This window comes from Loxodonta africana, chromosome 9, assembly GCF_030014295.1.
Source record: "Loxodonta africana isolate mLoxAfr1 chromosome 9, mLoxAfr1.hap2, whole genome shotgun sequence".
Classification (NCBI taxonomy): domain Eukaryota; kingdom Metazoa; phylum Chordata; class Mammalia; order Proboscidea; family Elephantidae; genus Loxodonta; species Loxodonta africana.
Genome location: NC_087350.1, coordinates 96,962,715 through 96,986,328, shown reverse-complemented (window position 1 = coordinate 96,986,328; position 23,614 = coordinate 96,962,715).

Sequence of the window (23,614 nt, the reverse complement as noted above, 5' to 3'; positions counted from 1 at the left end):
ATCCAAAAACAGACCGTTAGCTCAGTGACGGAATCTGAGAAGACTTTCCATTAAGTACAACAAAATATTTTGTAATGAAAACCTCAACTGGGGCCTTCATGAAAGGCAGCTAATCTTTCAATGTATAAACAAATTATCTATCAAACGAGGTTCTAAAATCAATATTGGATGCTGACACTGATAAACAGGGTAGTTTATTTAGGGATAATAAATATTTAGGATGTCAGTAAAGAAAAACATAAGACCCAATAAAGAAACAAACAAAAATAACTGATAATTAGAGACACTGGGTTCTTCGACAAGAATACTCTGCAGTGCTACTTACAGAAAGTAATCTGTAAATTCAATGACTTCTCTATCAAAGCTACAACAGGGTTTCATCTTGTTCTGTTTTGCCTTTGTCTTGTTTTGTTCTGGAACTCAGCAAAATGACCCTGAGGTATATTTAGAAGAATAATCAAAAGGAAATGCCAGGAAAATATACTGACAAGGAAGCCTTTCCCTATCGGGCTTTTGAATTTACCATAAAACTAAAATAACCAAAAAGATAGTAATAGCACAGGAACAAAATCAATGAAATGGAGAATACAGAAATGTAAACATTTAATATATGGTTAAATGAGGCATTCCAATTTTTCAGAAAAAAGATTGAGCAGCTTTCTTGTAAAACAAAATAGAGCTAGATCTCTCCCTTCATCTTTACACTAAGTAGAATCCCAGGCAAATCAAGGATTTAAACTAAAACATTTAGAACATAGGAGAAAAGGTCTTTCAAGCATGTCAAAGAAACCAGAAATAAAAAACTAAAGACTGATAAACTTGATGATTTATGTTTTACATTTATATTTGGAATGAAAAAGAGGAAAGAGGAGAAAATTATGACATCAACTTGCTTATCAATGACACTTGGGATGTGTCATCGTCTATTTTTCTGGAGGCTTCAGCCCCCTGCTATGTTGTCAAGTCCCTTCTCTCACAGTATGTGAAAGATCTGTATCTTCTCTTCTCTGCTTTTTCTTACCCCCCACATTTCTACGTTATTGTGAAATATAACATGCTTTAGAAAAATGCACAAAACTTAAACAGCAAACACCTAGACCAAAAAAGACAACATAATCAACAACCTAGAGCTCCCCCCGCCACACACACATATCTTTTCCATCCCAATAACCACCTTCATCCACTTGAAACAACCAATAGCTATTTGTAAGAGAAGAAATACAAGAGGTCCCTAAACATATGTTTAGCTGGAGTCCCTGGGTTGTGCAATGGTTAATGCACTCAGCTGCTAACTGAAAGGCTGGAGTTTGGAGTCCACCCAGAGGTTCCTTGGAAGAAAGGCCTGGTGATCTACTTGTGAAAAGTCAGCCATTAAAAACCCTACAGAGCACAGTTCTACTCTGACATCATGGGGCTGCCACGAGTCAGAATCAACTCTATGGCAACTGCTTTTCTTTTGTTGTTAAACAATCAGATGCAGTTGAATATCAGCTACCCTACAGTTTGCCATTTTCTTATGGTGGGCCCAGTTCACTCATTTATGTAACCTGCCCAACACCTGAGTCATTTCAGTGCATAACCCCTAGACTAATAATTCATTGTATCATAACTGCATTTAGGACACAGACCTGCCAAGGATTTGATTTTTTTCTCTGCCGAAATAATTTCTTATTCCTCATTATAAAGGTAAGGCATGCTCACTACAGAAAACTGGAAAACACAAAACTGCATAAAAAAGAAACAAAAATTAATAATACTATCCCTTCCTAAAGATAATGCTGTGAAATTTGTATATATACCCATTTAAATATTTTGTCCATGCATATATACCTTATATACACTTAAAATTGTGTCATGTGTTCTGGTATTTGCCAACATTATATGTACAAGATATTGCATTATAAACAGTTTCCATCATTTTTAAAGACTACAGAATATTCCATAGTATGGCTGTAACATAATTTACACAGCTATTCTTCTAAGGTTGGACATAGTTAAGTTCTTCATGTTTTGTGAGAGAGGCTGTTTTGTTTCGTATTTGTTTTTACTGTCATTGGTAACGCTGGGATGAAAATTCTTTAACACAGTTTAGTGTATTTCTGTATTATCTGTATGAGGGATTCCCAGAATTGGAATTTCTGGATCAAAGTATATAAGCATTTTTAATAGCCCTGAACAGAAGACTTCAAAGGGCATCTCGAGAAGACAAAGTAAAGTATTATAACGACATGTGCAAAGAGCTGGAGATGGAAAACCAAAAGGGAAGAACACGCTCGGCATCTCTCAAGCTGAAAGAACTGAAGAAAAAATTCACACCTCGAGTTGCAATAGTGAAGGGCACTGGGTTTATGGGAAAAATATTAAACGATGCAGGAAGCATCAAAAGAAGATGGAAGAAATACACAGAGTCATTATACCAAGAAGAATTAGTCAATGTTCAACCATTTCAAGAGGTGGCATATGATCAGGAACTGATGGACTGAAGGAAGAAGTCCAAGCTGCCCTGAAGGCATTGGTGAAAAACAAGGCTCCAAGAATTGATGGAATATCAATTGAGATGTTTCAACAAACAGTTGCAGCACTGGAGGTGCTCACTTATCTATGCCAAGAAATATGGAAGACAGCTTCCTGGCCAACTGACTAGAAGAGATCCATATTTATGCCTATTCCCAAGAAAGGTGATCCAACTGAATGTGGAAGTTATAGAACAATATCATTAATACCTCATGCAAGCAAAATTTTGCTGAAGATCATTCAAAAACGGCTGCAGCAGTATATCAACAGGGGAACTGCCAGAAATTCAGGCCGGTTTCAGAAGAGGATGTGGAACCAGGGATATCATTGCTGATGTCAGATGGATCCTAGCTGAAAGCGGAGAATACCAGAAGGATGTTTACCTGTGTTTTATTGACTATGGAAAGGCATTGGATTGTGTGCATCGTAACTATGGATAACATTGAGAAGAATGGGGATTCTAGAACACTTAATTGTGCTCATGAGGAACCTTTACATAGATCAAGAGGCAGCAGTTCAGACAGAACAAGGGGGTACTGATTGGTTTAAATTCAGGAAAGGTGTGTGTCAGGGTTGTATTCTTTCACCATACCTATTCAATCTGTATGCTGAGCAAATAACATGAGAAGCTGGACTATATGAAGAAGAATGGGGCATCAGGATTGGAGAAAGACTCATTAACAACCTGTGTTATGCAGATGACACAGATGACACTTGCTTGGTGAAAGTGAAAAGGACTTAAAGCACTTACTAATGAAGATCAAAGACCACACAGCCTTCGGTATGGATTACACCTCAACATAAACGAAAACAAAAATCTTCATGACTGGACCAATGAGCAACATCATGATAAATGGAGAAAAGACTGAAGTTGTCAAGGATTTCATTTTACTTGGATCCACAATCAACAGCCACGGAAGCAGCAGTCAAGAAATCAAAAGATGCATTGCATTGGGTAAATCTGCTGCAAAGGACCTCTTTAAAGTGTTGAAGAGTAGAGATGTCACCTTGAAGACTAAGGTGCACCTGACCCAAGCCATGGTATTTTCAATCACATCATATGCATGTGAAAGCTGGACAATGAATAAGGAAGACCGAAGAAGAATTGACGCCTTTGAATTGTGGCATTGGCGAAGAATATTGAATATAACACGGACTGCCGGAAGAAAGAACAAATCTGTCTTGGAAGAAGTACAGCCAGAATGCTCCTTAGAAGCAAGGATGGCGAGACTGCGTCTTACATACTCTGGACATGTTGTTGGGAGGGATAAGTCCCTGGAGAAGGATATCATGCTTGGTAGAGTATAGGGTCAGCGGAAAAGAGGAAGAGCCTCAACGAGGTGGATTGACACAGTGGCTGCAACAATGAGCTCAAGCATAACAACGATTGTGAGGATAGCTCAGGACCAGGCAGTGTTTCTTTCTGTTGTGCAAAGGGTCGCTATGAGTCAGAACCGACTCAATGGCACCTAACAACAACAATAGCCCTCGAGATATATATATATATATATAGTACATATATACACATGCACACATACGTACATGTATATATGGATTGCTAAATTGCTTTCCTAAGGATTAAATTGATTAATATACTCACTACTAGGGTAAGAGGGGCCTTTTCCAAAGTTTCTATGTTTTCCCCCAGCTACAGATGATTTGGGGCCATTTCTACCACGAAGGTTTCTAAAATCAATTTCATTCTGTTGACTAGGGTGCTTACCCATCTCTGTTAACACAGTAATAACTTTACCTTTGTCAATCAGGACCTCCGCAGACCACAGGAGAGGCACAGGCAGGATTCGTTCAAAGAGGCTACAATCACTTATAAATGCAAAGGTGAAAAATGAAAAGGTGCCTGAAACACTAATCCTGGCATCACTGTCCTCGCCTGCAAACCCTTCATGTACAAAGACCAGAGGACTAGCTCCCAAGAAGCAAAATTACTGATGGCGTTCCTGCCATTTGGCCACAGCAACAAGAGGCCAAGGGGGTTACAAAACACTCTGCTTTCAAAGACAGTCACCTCCAGATGGTTCAGCCCCAGGTACCAAGGCCTCACACCAGATGTGATCCCCTGGGAGTTGAGGGGAGGGGGAAGTTGGCTCACACAGCTGCAGATGATGAGGTCATCAGCACAATTTGGGAAATGGATAAGTTCACCGGAGAAAGAAAAAAAAAAGGCATGTCACTTTTCTTTTCTCTTGTTTGAAGTCACTAAGCTTCAGGGTTCAGGAGGGAATTGTTGCCCTGACTGTATTCTTTGGGAGACGGGTGGCTGCCTGCCAGAGGCAGCTGCACACGGGGTCATTTGCATTGCCTGCAGTCTCCTGTTTGCCACGGAGCTCTTCCCTTCCTTAGATCATCTTCTTCTTTAGAATTAGGGCCTCCGCCTCACGCAGATTGTATGTGCTCTTTAATCTTTTTCCCGCTCCTCCGGCTCCCTGACTTACTCCATGCAGTTTAACAAGCTTCCCAGACACAGGTCCAGGAGCCTCATCGTGGTAGCTTTGAAAGCCAGCTGGCGGACAAAGGAGGAATTATTTCATACCCTCATGGCTGGATGTGGGAGACAGGCACTGCATGGAATGCAGAAGGTCCCCTTGCCTCACTCACTCTTTCTCTCTTGCCTTCCACCCTTAGGTGTTAACACCTAGTAGCCGGAACCTTGGCTGGTTCTGACCTCCTGGGGCAGTTAGGATTGCCGAACTTTCAACTGGCCCTGGCAGACGACCTGACGGGGTCCTGAGCGAACAGCTTCCCAGAAGGAGGCACAAATTCTCTTTTGTGTCTGGGCACATTCTTGAAGTTTCACCAAGGTGATGCCGGGGCTAAACAGGATGGGGCTGGCTCTCCGATGTGGGGAAACTTGCTTTCAGCTAAATGAGGCACCTCTTTTCTTCAGGGAAAAGAAAGCAGAAAACAGTGAAACAGAAGGTAGACAAGGCAAGGAACGTGGACGAATGGCCCTTTCTCTGCTGAAAAAAGCTGGTTTCTAGCCAGCCTATTGCTCATTAACTGACAAAGTTTCAGGTATCGTTTTATTTTTTATCTCTACAGTTAGAGATGATTTCAGCCATTACTTTAAAAATGATAGCAAATGAAAAGGAAGTGATCCGTTTCAACTTCATCTTTAAAACCCAGTCTGGAGAAAGGCTGTGTACAATGAACCAATACAAAGAGCAATCAGAGAGGCGTATTAGTCACTGTTGACCCCAATGTCCTGGGACAGGCAGCATATATTATTAAACCCAAAGATGCTCTCCCTGTCCCTAGAGAACCCAGCAATCATAAAAAAGAGAGTCGCTTAATAATATCGAGGGATTTTGCTTCTTACCAGTGGCACTTGGGACGTACTGATTCTTACTAGTGTCACTGTGAGGTATCTTGGGGGTATTTTAAAATTTTGATCATTTAGAGTGAGAGAACCTCTATTAATTAGAATCTAAATAACCAGGTTCCTTAATGTTTTCCCCCATCAATTCACTTTGAGAATAAAGAGGCAAAAAGAGAAAAATAATATCAGATATTTGTTTTTTAAATACTATCTTTTAAGGGCTATTGCAATTTCTCAAGCATTCTGAAATCTGGTTTTCATAGTAATAATGCTAAGATCCTTGAGTGAGAAAGAAAATGCCTTTCTTTACATACCGCTTACACTAGGCATTGGATAACACTTCCAAATGAATCATCAGGCCTTTCTTCCAAGGCACCTGTGGGTGAATTCAAACTTCCAACCTTTGGTTAGCACCCAAGTGTTAACCATTTGCACCACCCAGGGACTCCGTTTTTCCTCTACTATCCACATATTTCCAACGTTAAGCACCATAGAACATTTTCATGTTGAGAATCAACTTCTGGCTCTGCGTCCTTGTGTCGTGTTGCCAGTGGGTCAGCATAGTGGGCCATAGAACCGTACTGGAAGTCATTCCTATACTAAGATGGCCAGCAGTAAAGTGACCATACACGAAAATGCCTTTGATTCACATAAGTCTGTCCCACTAAACTCAAACTAAATGTATCTTCAATCCATCTGGCGTGGGTCACTGCTACTCCACACAACAGGAGAGAAAACAGAGGGGAAGTTGAAATGGAGATGGCAGTTAACTAAATAGTATTAAAATATCTTACTTTTGCAAATTTTGCACACACACATACTATATACGTATATATGCATACTTACATATATATAAATAATCTCCATGTGCACATGTTGTCAGGATCCCTCCCAGAGCCTCAAAAGCTTAAAAGGAACCCAGAAGCATAAGCTTTATTAGCTTCATGGTAAATCAGCTCTACCCAGGGATGCTGCTATTGTTCAAATCATTTGGCATTGACTTCAGAGCCTACTTCATGCTTGTCTGAATAGCCTCACTGGTAGCTTTGAGGGTGGATTAGACTTTTGGAAACAACCAAAGTGTCTTCAACTCAAGTGTTCAGGTAATTGATCAATCTGTGGAGCCCTATTTTGAGGTCAGCAATGTGGTAGTTTTCTTCTACAGCGTATTAACTCTACCTGAGAACAAATCTCTGAAATAGGCTGTTTGCCCTGCAAACCATAAAATATAGACCAGGATTAGCCCAAGATCATTCAACAAAAAGGGGGCAAAGCCCAGTTTGCATCTCCTGAGATTCACGGTCCAGACCGCAACTCAGCCAGTTGTCTGCCTCCTCCAAGTGCCCAGAGAGCAAATCCAGGGCTGGAGTGCCCCTTGGCTGCATGCTTCAGAAACTGGGCATTTGCTTATCCTGACAGCTAATAGCTATGATGAGCTCTGTCTTCAGGGAAGGGATTTGTTTTGCCCCAAACTTCATCCCATGGCTTTAATCCCACTGTGTTTGTCATCTTCAGCCTCACTGAAAACAGAGAAAGAGAGGCTTCAACCAGCTTGCCAGAGAGGTAAATAGGTTTAAACTTCACCACAGATGGCTTCTTCTACCACTGCCAGATTTTCATCAACAACTGGTGTGGCTAGTGACATGGCAAAGAACCACCACTAAGCCTGGCTTCGGTCCACCTCCGAGATAACAAAGACCAAGAGGGGGGCTGAGGGAATGGAAAGGGCCTGACAGTCTGGGGTAGAAGAGGGAAAAAAAATGGAAGCGAAGGATTGAGAGAGAAAGGAGAGCTATCTTGCTAGAAACTGAGAGAAGTAGTTTAAAAGAAAGAGAACGGGACTTAAGCATATCAAGTTTATCCGATTTGTTTAATTATTTCGTGTCTGCCTCATTCCACCAAGGATTGTCATCTCCTTTTGAGTTAGGGCTAAATCAAGCAGAAAACAGCCTTTTTCATTCTCCTCGGGTTTAGAGAGATAAAGAAAAACTAACATTAAAAAAAGGTGTTTCATTATTTTAAAGTTCCATTCTTTCTCTTGCTCCATGCAGTGAGACCCTAATGCCACCCCCAGTCCTCTGCCATTCTCAATTTCTTTTCCTCAAAAACATGACAATTATGGCAAATGTGCTTTTACTATTGATGGACAGCCACACACCAGCGTTTGATTAGAAAGAGGAGAAAAAGAGAGAGGGAATCACAAAAAAAAGAAAGAAAAAACCCCAGGGAAAACATGACTTGGCCTATAATCTTTGGGAAGTGTCCCGAAGTTCCGTCCTGGGGCTGTAAATGTGTGCTTGTGTGCGTGCGTGTGTGTGTGTGTGCATGCACATACACTCTGCACATTTCTAAGCCTGGGTGAGCACAGACCACTCCGATCTCCATGAACTGCTGAGATATATGAGGCAGAAGAAGCACTACCAGCAGCGGTCATGGTCCAAACGTTTATCAAAGAACTGCTCTCCTGATCAGGTTTTGTGCTAAACATGCCAGAGGAAGAAAGAGAAGGGCTGATGACTGTGTGTATGGCATTTCTTTGTAGTCCGGACCTTTTCTTCCCCTGAGGTGGTGGTTGTTGTTAACCGGGGTTGTGTGAAACCCCTTCTGTGCAGAAATTGCAGCTTCCGCTTTGAAGCCAGTGTGTCTTTGTTCTTCACCTAACTTGGTGCCATTTTTATCAGGAGCATTTGTATTGAAGTCTGTTCAATGCCTGCCACCCAGAATTCACTAAGGTCGTTTGCCAGGTGGAAAAACACATTTATGGCGGGAGCGGAGCCGCCGGTTGTGAATTGGGGGCAGGGGAGAGATGAGGAGTTGCTTGCATATAAAAATACAGAATAAGTCACTGTAAAAGTTGGCTTGAATTGGTGGGTCAGAGTTCACAGTTCTCCTTTGGGATTTGAATGCTCCAAAAATAAATGTTCTGGGGAGGAAAGAAGGGGAAAGGCAAGTCTGATGTATTTCTGGATTACAGAAAACAGAAAGAGAGAAAAGACAGAAGTTTACAAAACATAATTATAACTGGATCCCTTAATGACTGTCCTTGAGACCAGGAATGGGTTTAGTAGGTATTGACATAGAAAGCAGTAGTTTTCAGGGTTTCCCCAAAATATTCGTTCCAATTTCACTTTTTAAAATTTATATACAAAAATTTAATTTAGAAAACACTCAAATGTGTTAAATACTAAATTTTAATACACTGGAGTAAGGTGGATTTCCTTCTTACCCAGAACTAGGCTTTAAGGCTGGCATATATTGCTTATTAGCAAAATTGGCTTGAATATCCTTAAATTGGCCATTAATTACGCACATCCCTGAACAATGATTCTTATCCCCACAAAAGTTGAAGAACCACTGACCTAAAGGGAAAAACAAACAAACAAAAAGAAATATTGGGTTTGCATGAATGGGGCAAGAATGGAGATTTCTAGTGTTTTTGCTTAGTGATAGGATTACGCCTCCTCTCCCTTTCAGTGTGGAGTCCCTATTACTGTAATACATGTTATGATTTGTCTGTTATTATGGTGATGAAGCCAGACAGAGTTGTTATCTCTTATGGCAGAGAGCTGCTGTTGAAGTTAACATGTAAATTTGCTCCTAATTCAGCTCCACATTATATGGAAGCATTAACTTGTTGGCTTATCCCTACCATGGTTAAAAGCTGAACTCAGGCAGGTAACTTAGGCCCTCAGGACTCCAGTTTCCTTTTGTGTGGACTAGATTTCTTCTAAATCCCTTCCACCTCTAACAGCCTACAATTAAAACATTATATTTAGGCTGATAACATCACACTGGGCTATATCTGTATGCCATAGTTGCATCAATGACAGGGGCACTCAGGTGGGGAGAGATCATCGGTGTATGGAACAACCATCTTGGCTTTGTTCTAGAGCCGGATGCTGCTCCCACACCCTGGACAGGCACTTGCAATTCCAGATGAATACCAGGTAAAAAATGGGCGAAGACATAGTCACTAACTGGAAAGAAAAATACATCTCTACCTAAGACTGGGGCAGTGGCACTTTCACTGTTCACATTTGTTGGGGTTACCTGTGATATACACACAGCAGACCCATATGTGGTACCCTGACAAAATAGTTGTTGAGTGCTTATTTCAACGTGTATTCAGTGGAGATGTGCAGAAGTTCTGTAACAACAGCAAAAGAAAAAAAAAAAAAACTGTTCAAAGATTCATATTACTAATTTACTTTCCTTAGGCTTATATACAAAAGAAAATTCAGCAAAATGTATTGGGAGAAAGGACTTAAATATTTTAAAGATAGATGTAATGATCTCTTCAAAACAAAATAATTGCTTCCATCTTTCAAAATAGAAATAAAAAAGCCTCAGTGAGTCTTGGACAGTAAGTCATCATATTACATTGGCTGGAGAAGTACCAACAATAGCTGGCAGACAATAAAGCCATGTGCAGTTGAATTGCTAGATGTCTGCTGGATGGAAGTCATGAAAGAATTCACATCCCTGCCACTTTCCAACAATACAGTAACTTGCTGAATTTAAGATTTAGCAAGAAAACATGAAGACCAGCTTGCTCTCTCTTCTGCAGAGTTGTACTTTTGCATTATAAATGGACAAATCTAGGAAAATTAGGAGTCATTATAAGTGAAATGGAATGCAAAAAGATCAATATCCTAGGCATTAGTGAGCTGAAATGGACTGGCATTGGTCATTTTGAATTGGAAAATCATATGGTCTAAAAAATGACAAATTGAAGAGGAATAGAGTCACATTCATCTTCAAAAAAAAAGTCAAGATCTATCCTGAAGAACAACACTGTCAGTGATACGATAACATCCATATGCCTACAAGGAAGAGCAGTTAATATGAATATTATTTAAACTTATACACCAACTACTAATGCCAAAGATGAAGAAATTGAAGATTTTTACCAACTTCAGTAGTCTGAAATAGATCAAACATGCAATCAAAATGCTTTGATAATTACTGGCAGCTGGAATGAGAAAGTTGGAAACAAATGAGAAGAATTGGTAGTTGGAAAATATGGCCTTGGTGACAGAACTGATGCTGGAGAGCCCATGATAGAATTTTGCAAGACCAACAACCTCTTCATTTCAAATACTTTTTTCAAAAATGCAAACGGCAACTATACACGTGGACCTCACCAAATGGAAAACACAGGAATCAAATCAACAACACCTGTGGAGACAGACACTCAATTTCAGTCAGAACAAGGCCAGGGGCCAACTGTGGAACACATCATCAATTGCTCATATGCAAGTCTAAGTTGACGCTGAAGAAAATTATACCAAGTCCATGAAAGCCAAAATACAACCTTGAGTATATCCCACCTGAATTTAGAGACCATGTTGAGAATAGATTTGACACATTGAACACTAATGAACGAAGACCAGATGAGTTATGGAATGACATCAAGGACATCATACATGAAAAAAGCAAAAGGTCATTAAAAAAAAACAGGAAAGAAAGAAAAGACCAAATGGATACTAGAAGAGACTATGAAATTTGCTCTTGAATGTATAGTAGATAAAGCAAAAGGAGGAAATGATGAAGTAAAAGAGCTGAACAGAAGATTTTAAGGGGCAGCTGGAGAAGACAAAGTAAAGTATTATAATGGAATGTGCAAAGACCTGGAATCAGAAAACCAAAAGGGAAGAACACATTCAGCATTTCTCAAGCTGAAAGAACCAAAGAGAAAATTCAAGCCTCAAGTTGCAATATTGAAGTATTCATGGAAAAAATATTGAACAACACAGGAAGCAGCAGAAGAAGATGAAAGGAATACACAGTCACTCTACCAAAGAGAATTGGTCAACATTCAACCATTTCAAGAGGTAGCATACGATCAAGAATGAATAGTACTGAAGGAAGAAGTCCAAGCTGCACTGAAAAAAAAGGCATTGTCAAAAGACAAGGCTAAAGGAATTAATGGACTACCAATTGAGATGTTTCAACAAATGAATGTAGTGCTGGAGGTGCTCAGTCATTTATAGCAAGAAATTTGGAAGACAGCTCCCTGGCCAACCGACTGGAAGAGATCCATATTCATGCCCATTCCAAAGAAAGGTGATACAACAGAATGGAGAAATTACCAAACAATATTATTAATGTCTCTGAACATTTAAGATTAAGATCAGACTGAGGAAGGTGGCATCTCTCTATTCTCTGTGCTACCCTGTTACTCCATGCAAATCTTTCTTGTTGCACATGTAACACTTTACCTGTAGTTATCCCTTTGGGTATCCATCTTCATTTCTAGACCATCAGCTCATACCATTTCACATCCTCGGTATCTTGCATACAGTCTGCCACTTCATGGGTGATTAATAAATGTTAACTGGACTGAACTGAAATCCTTCCCATCTATACTGTTAAAGCTTAGTTATGAGTCATGCAAAGCCCATTCCACTTCATTTATTTTATTGAGCAAAATGTATGTGCCAGGCACTCTGGTGAGCATTGGGATTACCAATTACCAATATTTATATCAGTGAGCTTACGGTCCAATGGGAGAGAGATACCTGCAAATGGCAGAATATAACAAGTAAGCTACACACACAACTTGTTAGAGGGCCCAGAAGAAGCACATTCCTTTAGCAAATATTTAGAACACGTTCTATGTGGCGGGCACTTGTGCAAGATACTAATGGAACAGTGCACCCTCAGTGAACTTAAAGTCTTGTGAAGAAGACAGACATATTTAAACAAATGTCACACAAATAAGCATATAATTACAAATGGTGGTCAGGTCCAGGAAGGAAAAATTGCGATAAGATACTACCATCAGGGACCTAATTTAGATTGAGGAGGGAAAAGGGATCAGAAAAAGTGTATCTGAGGGATGTGAATTAAGCTTTCAGGAGTGTAGGAGTGTGTGGGAGTTAACCACAGGAAGAGTACTGAGAAAAGCAGTCCAAGCGGTAGGAAAGCTGATTAATTGGGCTGGGGTAGAAGGCCTTGGCATGAATGTCAGCACTTGCCAGGTTTGCCAGGCTTGAAAGGTGGAGAGGGTGAGGGCTGGAGGAATAGGAGAGGAATGAGCATGACATAGCACAGAGGCTTGAAGAAGCCTAGAAAATGAAGAAGGCCTCCATTTTCCCTTTATGATACGCAGAACGGCAATTCTGGGTGGTCTGTATTCATCTCACATAAGCCCTCACAAGATAAATGGAGCTTATTTCCTCGAGTAACTACTGCTAAGAGAAAAGTTTTCTTCAGACGTATTTCTCCATCAGCACTTTCCCCATAGGGCACCTAAAAACTTGATTTATCATAAACGTTTCACCCAGAATACACATACAATAATACAAATATGGCATATTTAAATATATTCCTCAGACAAATTTGCTGGCAGTGATCATGAATCATAAATAAAAGGGAGAATAGCCTAGCTATGGCTGTTTCCAGAGAGAATAGATAGACCTCCACTCTAGGCTACTGCCTAGAAGCTGAAACATAACTCAAGAGAGTCATGGCAATGTTATGGAACACCCAACCTGGAGCTGGGATCAATTCTTACTTAAAGGTTGGCCCCTCAAATAGGAGGAATAGTAGCAAACTCAGTGAATTTCTCCAGCTGGTTTGTTACACATGGCATGGGAGGAAACGGGTCTAGCCAATTAGCAACATAGGTTCACATGGGTAATTAAGATATATGACCTAAGTTCAAATCCCAGCACAACCACTTACTAGCTCTTGGACCTTGGTTAAGTTTTTTAACCTATCTGTCCCTCATACCCTCCTCTGTAAAATGAAGACAGTATTATCTACGCGATAGACTGTTATGAGCATTCATGAGATAATATCAATGCTTAGCAAAAGTATTCATTCACTGTCAGCTATTATTATCCTGATTGTCCCCAACCAATCAATCAGCCAAGAGTATTTTCCACGTCTCAGCATGCTAGGCCTTAAGGCCAGCTTCACTGGCTGTTTTACCCCCAACTGTAATCATGTTTGCATCTTAAGGCCACAGTTTTTTTTTTTTTTTAATGAATCACCCTGTTTTTAGTCTTCTCACAGATAACACCGTTTTATGAAATCCTACCTAAGCATCCATTCAAGAAAACTACTTGATTTTTTTCCCTTTCTTATTTCTCATAGCCACAACAATGACCTCAGACACACCAACGATCATGAAGATGGCGCAGGACCAGGCAATGTTTTGTTCTGTTATACCTAAGGTCACCATGAGTCAGAACCGCCTCAACAGCAACTCGTAACAACATTGCTCATAATTTTTATATCCTATAAAAATATTCTAAGAAAGCCCTCTCTATTAATAACTAAAACCAGCTCTAATAGAGCCCTCTCTTCACAGAATTTTCTAACTGCTTACTTAACCACACTGAACAGACCCTGCAGTTTTGAGAATCTGCGGTTCTCTCATCCTGTTACTCACTCATACCCCCAGTGTAAAGGCTCCTGAATCCCCATTCAGACCTGAAAGATTTCACAAGCCCTCATTGAACATCCCACAACACCTTGAAACCAAACGCCAACCACAGTCACCCTAACACTGGGCAAAGCATGAAGTAATCACAGACTTTGATATTTTTCCCACCACAAGCCCCCTCAAAGTCAAATTTGTCCATGAAAGTAAAGTGACACTTTCTTACCTAATCCAGAGTGGAACAAGGATCAATTGGTAAGAAATAAGAAAGACTTTCAAAAGTATACATTTGATTTAAGCATGCCTGAAACATGAAATAACTAGAATAACACCCATGTCCCCTAACCTTTACATAGGGTCTTGCATAGCAATATCTTAATACCTCAAATGAAAGAAAGCACTTAGAACCGTGAAACACATTTTAAAACCCGCAGACAGCTTAATTTAAGGTGCCTTGTGAACAGTTCAAGGAGCTCCGGTGGCACGGTGGTTAAAGCATTTGGCTGCTAACTGAAAGGTTGGCGGTTTGAACCTACCAGCCGCTCCGTGGGAGAGAGATGTGACAGTGTGCTTCCTTAAAAATTACAGCCTTGGAAACCTCTGGGGCAGTTCTGCTCTGTCCTAGAGGGTCACTATGGGTTGGAATTGACCCGTTGGCAATGGTTTTGGGTTTGTGAACGGTTCGTTGTCAAGGGTTTCTAGCAAATGTTATTTCTTCCTGAATTCCAAGAACCAAGTTCTCTGAAGTTTACATTCACACAGGATGAACAAGCCCACCACAGCATTAAAAGATATAAAATACCTGATGTGGTTTTCTTTGAGGGGTAAGTTTAACACCCATACGCGCAGACCCAGCACCTGGCAAGATGGCAGAGAGGCAGGCGGCCTCTCATAGGTAGGGCTTACACCAACATCAGATGCAAAATTTAAAGCAAGTGCTGGCAACTGAAACACTAATTTATGACAGTAAACAAATGGCCCTTAAAAAAAAAATCTGTCAGGAAAAAGAAAGCATTGACAAAAACCATTTGGCTACAGGATATTTAAAGAAGAGAAGAAAAGGTGGACAAAATCACCACGCAGAAGGTTCTTGCCCACATGAAGGTGCCAAGTGAAAGAGATTTTAAGTACGAGGGGGAAAGAGAAATCAGAAATAAGATCATCATTGCACTCACCTAGCTGGTGCCAGATCCTTCAGTCCTACCCCAGTCATATAATCACAAAAACTCTTTAGGTCTAGAACGTGTTCTGGAACAGGCAAAACTTAAGGTTTCATAGGGAGAGACACTTCAAAGCCCAATGCCTTGGACATTAGAAAGAAAAAGGAGGAAAAAAGAGAGGGAAGAAAAGACTTAAACATAACTAACTAACCTTGTATCTAGAACATCCCTCAAAAACACTGCTGGTGCTAGAGGCAGGAAAAAAGAGATGCAAAGTGTTAACATGCATTTGCTATCCTGATTGGTATTGGCACTAGTTTTTGTTTTTCTTTTTTTTCAATCTTTGAAAAACTATCTTTTATTTTTGTGATTATAGAGACAATGCATATTAATTATAAAACTAAAGAATTCTGAATGATATGGGAACTATCTGGACATGGATATAAATCTAAATAATTGTACTAGATATGGTTGCAAAAACAATTGCCACTATAAAAAATTATTCTTAAAGACAAGATATATAATAATATATATATCTTAAAGATAAGATATATAATAATAATTTAACAACAATAATCTAATGCTAAATGTCCAAATTATATTTTCAAAAATTGGGAGGAAACAACAGATGGAAACCTGAAAAAATGTGAGAATGTAAATTCTTTGACTTATATAAGAAGTCTCAAAAGATTTATGTTTATTTTTTACTTTAATAATTAAAGAGAGATTAGTGAAAGGACTTTTTTTTTTAACTTAAAAGAAACAGAATTAAACCAGAAAATGAACTTCCCAGAGCACTATAGAAGATAAAATCAAGTAAATTATAGCCTACTTGGGAAAAGAATAACTGGAAACAACAAGGAAACAGAATAAATAAAGTAAGATGTCAGAAGTAAAATCAAATATAGTTATTTCGATAAATGGGTTGAACTTCCCTATTAAAAGGCAAAGAATTTCAAAATAAATTCTTAAAATTCAATGAGACTTTATTACAAGTGATAAAACTAAAAAAAAAAAGACAAAAAAATATTAAATGTATCCCCCCTCCCCCAAAACAATGTTACAATATTAATATCAGAACAAAGGAAAGTTAAAAACAATAAGCAAGGGACAAACGTATAATTTCACATTAATAAGTACACACGCTTGCCAACATTATCACCTTTGTCAGACCATTTTTCCTTTTTTTCTCGTACTGTTTCCATTAGCAAGCTCATGGCTTCATCTGTCACCTTCGTAGTGTTAGGCTATTGCTTTTGTCTGCCAACTCATAATGAAGATATGAGTCGACAAATTTTATATACCAAAAAAGCATTGCATCTAAATATACAAAGGGAAGATGGTTTGAAATATGAGGAAAAATTTGCAGAAATAAAACAGAATTGGTCAACAAAGAGAACCCTCTAAGTCTTAGATCAATAATGCCAAAGATAAATAAGGACATAGAGGGTCTGAAAAATAGCATTAATATGAGTGATTTACTAATTGTATGTCTATATGTAGGTATATAAATATAGATATATATCTTAAACATTATAACCTATAGATACATTTCAGCTCCAATAAAACATAATGAAAATACATATACATACATACACACTCATATAAAGAAGATATACATGTTTTCAAAAAATAGAAATTTTATCAATCTCATTGACCATACTAATTTTAAAATTCTGCTATTTATAAATTCTAATTAAAATAAATGCCAGCCATCTGAAAGCCTGAAAACACTCCTTTAAGTAACTATTTAAAAAGAAAATAAATATTGTAATTACAGATGGCTTAAAATTTAGCAATTAAATAAACAAATACCGTAACCTATAGAATGAAGCCAAGTTTGTATCAGATGACAATTCATAATCTTAAATGTTTTCATTTTAAGCCAGAAAGACAAAATGTAAAGTAAGCATTAAGAATCCAGAAAAAGATTAAAAAAAAAAAAAAAAGGTAAGAAAAATTAGTCGAAGGGATTAACGAGGATAATATAAATAACTTAAAAGTAAAAAAAAAAAAATACATTCAAGCATAAAATATTAATCTAAAAAGTTAATACAATTTACCAACTTCTTCTCCTTAAATCTAACAGAGAGAAAACATAAAATTAGGAAGAAGGAGATACAAGTAAGTTTTTTAAATTAGGGAGTTTTTAAAATTATGGGATACACTCTGACAATTTTATGTTGTTATAAAGGAAGCTGTGGACAGTATTCTCAAGAACACTGGCTCAAGAACTTGGAAACTTAAATAAGCCAATAACTATAAAAGAAGTTGCAAAAAGTTCTCAGATAATAGAAGTAATATTTTGGCTGCCTACTATGCTCTTTGCCCTGTACTAAGTGCTTTATTCACTACCCCGATCTAACAGCCTGTAATGTAGGTATTACCATCTACATTCCTATGCCTCCATGTCCCCCTGTATTTCCTATGTCATAAAACTCATTAACAAAACAAAACAAAACGGAAACCCTGGTGGCGTAGCGGCTAAGTGCTATGGCTGCTAACCAAATGGTCGGCAGTTCAAGTCCGCCGGGCGCTCCTCGGAAACTAAAACTCATTAAAAATCATTACATTCTGTTATTACCATCTGTCTTCCCTATTAAAGGCAAAGCTCCCTGAGGACAGAGACTGTGTCCTCCACGAGCATTCCCATATCCCCACACTTGCGCTCCCATACAGCCTGTCACATACGAGTAAGTCAATAAACTATTAATCAATAGAATGAGACCACTGCTGGCTACCATAAGCCTAATATGGTACTGAAAATGTCAATATAATATTGAAAATGCCGATTTGGTATAGAAAAATTACAGCCTATATATTTGCACGGAAACCCTGGTGGCGTAGTGGTTAAGAGCTAGGGCTGCTAACCAAACGGTCAGCAGTTCGAATCCCCCAGGCACTCCTTGGAAACCCTATGGGCAGTTCTACTCTGTCACTATGAGTTGGCATCGACTGGACAGCAAAGGGTAACGGTAACAGGTATATACTTGTATCTTCGTGTGTGCATATGTATATACATGCTGTCATCGTTGTGTGCCATCTAGTTGATTTTGGACTCATAGGAATCCCATGAGACAGAGTAGAACTGCCCCATAGGGTTTCCAGGACTATATACAGAAGTGGACCGCCACATCTTTCTCCCACAGAGTGGCTGGTGGGTTCAAACTACTGACTTTCACTTAGCTGCTGAGCACTTAACTGTTGTGCCACCAGGGCTCCATGTGTGTGTATATATATATATATATATATATATATATATATACACATATATATGTGTTGTCTGTGTGTATATACACACACACAAATTCTGTCTAATATATATCTCTCTGTTCAACTATAATTTAATAGTTGCATTCCTAAGAAGCCTCCTATTATTGAGAACTATATTATAAGAACAATTCTCTCCATGGGAAGAATGAGAAGGCTCTCAATTACAAAGTCACTTATCTGCAGGAGGAAACCCTGGTGGTGTAGTGATTAGGTGCTATGGCTGCTGACCAAGAGGTCGGCAATTTGAATCCACCAGGTGCTCCTTGGAAACTCTATGGGGCAATTCTACTCTGTCCTATAGGGTCACTATGAGTCAGAATCAACTTGACAGCAGTGGGTGGGTTATCTGCAGGAAGTTTAATAAGAATTTTAATAGAAAAAGGGTATAGCCACTGCAAATAAATACATCGAGTAAACACAGCCTCTGAGGATGACATGTGCTTAAGTAAAGCCTTCTCCTGTATCTTCTAGCACTGTCATTAGTCCAAGACGTCTTACACACACTTGCCAACTTTATCACCTTTATCAGACCACTTTTCCTTTTTTCTTGTACTAATTCCATCAGCAAGCTCATGGCTTCAGCTGTCACCTTTGTAGAGTTTGGGTATTGCTTTTGTCTGCCAGCACCTGCTTTGACCCTTTTCTGGTAACAGACCTGCCCCTTGTGTAGTGGGCCTGTGAGACCACCTCAGCCCACCCCACTGCAGCCACAGTGATTGGTCCAAGGAGTGAGCTCTATTCCAAAATGGATGGCTCCATCACTTTTTGCCTCTCAGGAATTTGAAAACACTGGAACTGGTAAATGTAGCTGAGGTATCTGGCAGCAGCACCCTGGAGAGAAAGAATGCACATTCCTAATGGTGGTTCCTGAGGTCTTAATGCTCAGCCATTATTTCAAGTTGTGACATTCCCAATATCCTACCAATAAATGTTTTTCTTGTCATTCAAGTTAGCCTGAGTCCATTTCTGTTACTTACAGGAAAAAAAATTAATTGGTAGGCCCATTTTTATGATAAATCACAAAGGCAAACAATATGAGGCTTTTCTACTTTTCAATTCCCATGTTTGTTCCTGATTTCAACAGTGCGGTGGGCAATCATTCTAATGGAAAATGTGTTCCCTACATAATGCATTGTGTTGTATCTGGTTTGCCTCAGGAAAATGCCTACTGTAAGAAAAAATGTCAGCACTAGAGGAACAGAGTGACCTGTCAGAGATTAAACTTGATTTTGTTTTCCATCTCTGTCTCCTCCGACAGAGAGGAGCTAGATAGCATCCTTATTTTTCCTTGGGAAATGAATTTCTTCTGAGGCAAGAAATGGTCAGGCGGAAGTAGAAGAACAAGCATACTTAAGTAATAAAGCTCTATTGTCTTTATCAGAGTGGGAAGAGTTACCAGATATTTCTATCAAAATGTCCAAAAAGGGGGGGCAGCGAGGGGCAGGTGGTTGTGGTTATCTGAAGACAATGTAGGAGCAACCCTTGCTTCTGACTTCTAGTGTCTTTTCTGGGGCTGTGATGACATCCAAGACCTCATTTATGATGGGGTTAATGGATAGCTATCTTTCTGTTCTTTGGTAGTAACATCAAACAGAAAGCTGATTCAATTTTGTGACAAAATTTCTCACAGGACTCTTGTACACATTTCATGTTCCCTTGGTTGTAATAATGTTTCTAAGAAAGATATATAAAGACCTTGGTGTCTCTCAGTTGAAAATAGTCACAATTTGTTGCATCCCTCTTTTTCCCAAGGGAGGGGAGGATTATTAAATGTGTTTTGACATGGGGGCTTCAGGAATATAAAGGGAATATGGAGAAATTTATCTCAAAAGACTTAAAAGATGGTTAAGACCAAAGGAAGTGTGTGTATATGTAGTCGCCAAAAGTCAAGGACAAAAATATTCATGACAGCCCCAAACTGAAACAACCCAATGTCCATCACCAGTGTTGTTGTTGCTAGGTGCCGTTGAGTCAGTGCCAACTCATAGTGACCCTATGTACAACAGAATGAAACATTGCCTTGTCCCGTACCATTCTCACAATTGTTGCTATGCTTGAGCCAATTGTTGCAGCCACTGTGTCATTTCATCCCATTGAGGGTCTTCCTCTCCTTCGTTCACCCTCTACTTTACCAAGTATGATTCCTTCTCCAGAGACTGATCCCTCCTGACAACATGTCCAAAGTATGTGAGATGTAGTCTCGCCATCCTTGGTTCCAAGGAGCATTCTGGTTGTACTTCTTCCAAGGCAGATTTGTTCATTCTTTTAGCAGTTCTTGGTATATTCAATATTGAAACACCATGGCTTGGGTCAGGAGTACCTTAGTCTTCAAGGTGACATCTTTACTCTTCAACACTTTTTAAGAATTGTTTTGCAGCAGATTTGCCCAATGCAATGCATCTTTTGATTTCTTGACAGCTACTACCATGGGTGTTGATTGTGGATCCAAGTAAAATGAAATCCTTGACGACTTCAATCTTTTCTCCGTTTATCCTGATGTTGCTTATTGGTCCAGTTGTGAGGATTTTTGTTTTCTTTATGTTGAGGTGTAATCCATACTAAAGGCTGTGGTCTTTGATCTTCATCAGTAAGTGCTTAAAGTCCTCTTCACTTTAAGCAAGCAAGGTTGTATATCAGCATAATGCAGGTTGTTAATGAGTCTTCCTCCAATCCTGATGCCCCGTTCTTCTTCATATAGTCCAGCTTCTCGGGTTATTGTTCAGCATACAGGTTGAATAGGTATGGTGAAAGGATATAACCCTGACACGCACGTTTCCTGATGTTAAACCATGCAGTATCCCCTTACTCTGTTGGAACAACTGCCTCTTCATCTATGTACAGGTTCCTCACCAGCACAATTAAGTGTTCTGGAATTCCCATTCTTCAAAATGTTATCCATAGTTTTTTTAGATCCACATAGTTGAATGCCTTTGCATAGTTGATAAAACACAGGTAAACATCTTTCTGGTATTCTCTGCTTTCAGCCAGGATCCATCTAACAACAGCAATGATATCCCTCCTTCCACGTCCTCTTCTGAACCCATCTTGAATTTCTGGCAGTTCCCTGTTGATATACTGCTGCAGCTGCTTTTGAATGATATTCAGCAAAATTTTACATCACCAGTAGAATGAGTAAATACATTGTTGCATATTCACACAATGGAATACAATCCAACAACGAGAATGAAAAATATATAACCACACAAAACAAAACGCATGAAACTCACAAACATAATGTTGCGCAAAAGAAACCAGACATAAAAATTCCCAACTCTATGATTCCATTTGTACAAAGTTCAAAACCAGGCAAAACTGATCTATGCTGTTAGAAGTCAACATAGCAGTTACCCTTGTAGCGAGTAGGTAGTGGCCAGAAGAGGGTGAAAAGGCAGGCTTCTGGAGTGCCAATGACAGCATCTTAAGCTAAGCACTGGTTACACAGGTGTGTTCACTTTGTATAATCCATTGTGCTCTTCTCTGTATGTATTGAGGCTTTGATATAATTTTTTTATTGGTAGACATACTTAGAAGAAGAACAGTTTGGGGTAGATCTAGGCTCATGGGCCCCAACGTTTTTCACTTTACAGCACACACAGAATGTGATGATATTTTAATGCACATCATGATAAACATAGGCTGATCAAAGCCTGAGGAACTGACCCAGGAGCTTTGGCTGCCCCAGTCCCTACCCAGCCACACAGAGGGCTGAGAGGATCAATTTCTGAGAACTGCCCGTTCCATTCATAGCCAGCACATCGTCTATGACCTTCCCTTCTAACAAGGGATCTGAGTGCTCAGGCAGGAAGAATTGGAAGAGCATGGCTTCAGACACTTAGACCTCAGAATTACACTGTCCGTCTCTAGCCCCAGAGTCCCTGGGTGATGCAAAAGGTTAACACACTCAGCTGCTTCCCGAAAGGTTCTAGTCCACCCAGAGGTGCAAAAACTTACCCACTGAAAATTCCGTGGAGCACAGTTCTACCCTGACACACATGGGGTCTCCATGATTCAGAACTGACTTGACGGCAACTGATTCTGTATCCCTAGACCCTCTCCAGCTGTGGCTGCCAAACCCAACATGGCCAGTTTTGGCTGCTGCACAAGCTTTAGAGACCCATTTGTCTTAACAGCACTACTCTGGTCTCTTACCACACTACTGCTTTCCAGATTACTTTCTCCTGGAGAATATCTGTTTCAAATTATTGTTCCCCAGATGTTTTGGCTTCCCTTTCTCCAATTTGAATCACATCTGGCTATTTCCTGCCTATATTCCTGATCTCAGTTTGCTTTTGTATTGCTTTCTATCTTCACTGGAACTTTCAACACCTCCCAATTTTGCATCCCCCAAGCATTTTGTTAAAGCAATTATATCCATTTTTCAATGACCTCAAAGAAAACAGTCCGATAGGCATCAGAAACTCCGGATTTATTCCCTGGAATGATATTATATGGCTTTAAGCAAGCTATTTGCTTTCTGGTTATGAATTATAGATTGGAGTAACCATTTTATTAGCTCCCAGACACAGAGGATGGATGAAGGTATAACCATAATGTTGAGTCTTAAGCTTCCAAAGGTATAAAACCCGTTGCCATAGAGTCAATTCCAACTCATAGTGACCCTAAAAGACAGGGCAGAACTGCCACTTAGGGTTTCCAAGGAGTGCCTAGTGGATTCTAACTGCTGACCTTTTGGTTAACAGCCATAGATCTTAACCACTACGCCACCAGGGTTTCCTTCCAAAGGTATATAGGAGAAATTAATTCTAAACTAGAAAGACACTGCAGGCCACCACTGGAACCCTAGATCTTCAAATCTATCCATTCATTTGTTCCTATTGGTTGTCACATGAAAATGTCCATGGATTCTGCCTCTCGTATTCGTTGACTCAGCCATTGGTGTCTCTGATTTTACCCCTGGCAAAAGAACTCTTGCCATGT